Source organism: Mus caroli, chromosome 5 (assembly GCF_900094665.2).
Source record: "Mus caroli chromosome 5, CAROLI_EIJ_v1.1, whole genome shotgun sequence".
NCBI classification, from domain to species: domain Eukaryota; kingdom Metazoa; phylum Chordata; class Mammalia; order Rodentia; family Muridae; genus Mus; species Mus caroli.
This window is the reverse complement of record NC_034574.1, coordinates 94,658,392-94,663,023: the sequence shown is the minus strand read 5'-3', so window position 1 is coordinate 94,663,023 and position 4,632 is coordinate 94,658,392.

Genomic DNA, 4,632 nt, shown 5'->3' with positions numbered 1-4,632 from the left:
CAGCCTGGTCTACAAAGTGAGTTCCAGGACAGCCAGGGCTATACAGAGAATCCCTGTCTCGAAAAACCAAAACAAACAAACAAAAAAGTCATATGTGTGGTTTCTATTTTTGGAATATTAATACATACATATGGAATATAAATATGTTTTGTCTGATGAATGATTTTAAGTCAAAATCATTTTTGGTGAGTACTCTAACCTCAGTGTCTCTCTGGTTCCTTTATTGACAATGAAATAAATGCTTGCCCCATGTTTACCTTATATTCGCATGAAATGTGTGGTCCTCATTCTGTTTGTAAGTTGTACTTTATTTGTAACAATGCATGTTTGTTTTCATCCAATAGACATTCTTCTCCTTACATAACAAATATTGTGAATACCTTCAAAGTCAAACTGCAGTTTTAAGAACTTCATAAAATACATACATGTATACACACATATACAAACCATATATATGTATACACACACATACAGATTTGAAGTTAAAAGTTAAAGAATTCAGTATTAGCTAGAGTATACTATGATATAAAATCTGTTTTTCCTCTTCCTAAAGACATATTTCTTGATCTTCAGATATATTTGCATGTCCTTATTTATTTATGTCAGCTTATGGCCTGGCCTGGAGATACAGCTCACTCAGTGGGTACAGTGTTAGTTCAACCTGTGTGAAGCTCTGGGTTCAATTCTGCATAGATGGCATAGTAGTGCCTGCCTGAAATCCTACCACTGAGGAGGCATCAGGAGCTTAGGTCATCCGCAGATACATATTTAGTTTGGAACTTGCCTGCAGTACCTGAGACCCTGTCTCAAAAAAAAAGTTTAAGAAAAATTAAGTATATGATATGTGTGTACACTCTGTGTGGTTCTCTGTAATGTGCTTTTCATTGAATATTATTCTTTGGAACAGTTTTGTGTTAGGCTACAAATACTCATCCTTCCAATCACTGCATGTACAGTGGGATCAAAACTCATTTAGCCCTTGCTCTCTTGATGGATATGTAGGACTTTCTCTCCAATCTCACTATTATTAAAGTTATACTGTACATAATTATAAGGAACTTTTACTGTTCATACTTGATGATAAGCCCACAAGAGAAGGGTGAGTTTTTATAAATACTTAGATAGGGAGTGGTAAAGTCAAAACCACCTTCTACTGTACGAGACGGTCCTCCAAGCCAAACGGCTACCATCTTCAGGAGTTTGGCTGGCTGCTAACCAAAGTTCATCCCTGCTGAGATTGTTGATTATCAGTTTTGGAAGTAGGACTAAGGAGAATCATGGGACCGTCATCCAGCCTCCCACTCCAACTTGTATGGAGTTCTGCTGTAATTGCACATGGCCCCAGGGACTCTGAGAAAAGGTATGGGCTAAAGGTGGGGAAGGGACAGCCCTAGAGGTGTCATTGCACATATATGCATGCTAAGTACAGACCTTCCCCTGTGGCAGCTTTAAAGTCACCTGTGTTCCTCTGTGACCCCACACACTGCTCTGTGAGGAAGCCTAAGAAGTACACGGGTCCCCCAGAGTGAACAGTGGAATCACACCCTTATTTGTCTTTGGGACATAGGAGAAGGCCCTGGATGTTGGCCGTGTCTAATGCCCTGACCCCACCCCACAAGAAAAAGAATCTTGGTGACATGTGCTTGACAGGTTCTGAAGGATTTCCCAACCAAATGATTGGGCCACTTTTATGTTTTCTTCCTCCCAGGAGTTCTGAGGATGGTGTGGGTGGCAGTGGACATAGGCAGGATGTGCCATTACTTCTCTGCTTTTCCTTTCTCCAGTTGGGGAGGAAAGACTTTATTCAGCTTACACTTCACATTGCTGTTCATCAGTAAAGGAAGTCAGGACAGAAACTCACCCAGGGCAGGAGCCTGGAGGCAGGAGCTGATGCAGAGACCAAAGAGGGATGCTACTTACTGGCTTGCTTCCCCTGGCTTGCTCAGCCTGCTTTCTTATAGAACCCAGGACTATGTCACGAGTGCACCCTCCTTGTCTTGTATAGAAGACAGTGTCTCACAGAAGAAAGACTTCCTGGTCTCTTGGCTTTTACAATCTTCCTGGCTCCTCGTCCCTGATTTTCCCTTAGCCTTACTCATGGGGGCTGTGTTGTAGAGCACCCACACTTGTTTGTTCTCTGGAGTTTGAACAGCTCTGGACTTCTGCCATGGTCTCTGTCTGCTTCAGACAGAAGCTTCTGTTTTTGACAGGTGAGAACAACACTTACCTGTGGACATAGGAGAAGGATTTAGAATGCACTTGGAAACTGTATTGGCTGAGGAAAGTGGCAGGAATACATTCTCCTCTGGACTCTGAGACTTCACCAGCCACGAACACTTGTTTAGATTTTCAGTGCCAGGAATGAATTCCCTCCCCTCTGAGCAGCTCTTAAATTCACCTGGACAGATATTGTTTACCCTCGTGCCATTATGGAATCTTTTGGGATACCTTGCCAGTCTAGTCATTGTGGTTCATAAAAATCACAGCTGGGAGGAGGTGCTCTTCTCTGTTGGCAGCTGGCATAACTCCTGCTGGGACTATAAGAACCAATCTTGAGGGAGGAGGATTCTGGGACAGATCCAGTTTTAATTCCTCTTAAATCCTATGTCATAAGTGTGTGTTGCTTTCAGCAATAGGATCTCCTGCACAAGGACAACACCAGTTGACACACCAGGGTGGGTAGGGAAGTCCCACACAGCCACTCCTGGATGAACAGCTAGACAATAAATTTCCATTTTTTGAACTAACCCAGTCCATAATACTCTGCAGTTGAAAGTACAAATACAGGTTTCCATGCTGAGGGTTTTATTTCTGGGAGGCGACCAAGGACAACATCAGTAACCTATATTGTTTGGGGAGTCCCTTACGCTCAGCTGACCAGCAACTCTAAAGAAAGTTTCCCATGCCTGGGACTAGAGGCTTTGCCAGATACTCTGTGGCTTTGGGGGAACCTTGTCATCCCAATAGCAAAACTTCATTTCAACTATAAGCTTACAAATATATACATCTATATGTGATACATAATTTTAAATAAACATAAAACAATATGAAATAAAGGAGATTAATTTTTGTGGTTCAGAAGACATGATCAGAGTGTCAACATGGCTGGTTTCTGGGGAGGCCCCTCTTCCTGGATTGCAAATGGCTGCTTTCTTGCTATGGTCTTACATCATGAAGAGGGCAGCAGCATTCTCTGGAGTCTCTTCTCAAGGACGCCTATTCTTTCAGATAATAATCTCATCCTAATGGCCTCACACAACCTCAGTTGCTTCTCACTGCAGAACCAAATACTTAGGCCAGAACATAAAATAGAGGCAACAGGATCTGCTGAAGAGTTGTGTGTGAAGCAGACCAAGGGACAGTTTAAGGACAGTGACATGGTGTGGAGCAGAGACTGAAGGAAAGGCCATCCAGAGACTGCCCCACCTAGGGATCCATCCCATATACAGTCACCAAACCCAGACACTATTGTGGATGCCAAGAAGTGCTTGCTGGCCTTATTTATAATAGCCAGAAGCTGGAAAGAACCCAGATGTCCCTCAACATAGGAATGGATACAGAAAATGTGGTACATTTACACAATGGAGTACTACTCAGCTATTAAAAAGAATGAATTTATGAGATTCCTAGGCAAATGGATGGACCTGGAGGATATCATCCTGAGTGAGGTAACCCAATCACAAAAGAACTCACATGATATGTACTCACTGATAAGTGGATATTAGCCCAGAAACTTAGAATACCCAAGATACAAGATACAATTGGCAAAACACACAAAACTCAAGAAGAACGAAGACCAAAGTGTGGACACTTTGCCCCTTCTTAGAACTGGGAACAAAACACCCATGGAAGGAGTTACAGAGGCAAAGTCTGGAAATGAGATGAAAGGATGGACCATCTAGAGACTGCCACACCCGGGGATCCATCCCATGATCAGCCTCCAAACGCTGACACTATTGCATACACCAGCAAGATTTTGCTGAAAGGACCCTGATATAGCTGTCTCTTGTGAGGCTATGCCAGTGCCTGGCAAACACAGAAATGGATGCTCACAGTCAGCTATTGGATGGAACACAAAGCCCCCAATGGAGGAGCTAGAGAAAATACCCAAGGAGCTAAAGGGATCTGCAACCCTATATGTGGAACAACAATATGAAACTAACTAGTACCCACCCCACCCCCACCCCCACCCCCGGAGCTCGTGTCTCTAGCTGTATATGTAGCAGAAGATGGCCTAATCGGCCATCATTGGGAAGAGACCCCCCTTGGTCTTGCAAACTTTATATGCCCCAGTACAGGGGAACGCCAGGGCCAAGAAGTGGGAGTGGGTGGGTAGGGGAGTCGGGGTGGGGGAGGGTATGGGGGACTTTTGGGATAGCATTTGAAATGTAAATGAAGAAAATACCTAATGAAAAAAAAAGAAAAAGAAAGAGAAAAAGAGAAAAAGAAAAAGAAGTGCTTGCTGACATGAGCCTGCTATAGCTGTCTCCTGAAAGGCTCTGCCAGAGCTTGACAAATACAGAGGCAGATGCTTACAGCCAACCATTGGACTAAGCATGGGGTCCCCAATGGAGAAGTTAGAGAAAGGACTGAAGGAGCTGAAAGGGTTTGCAACCTCATAGAAAGAACAAC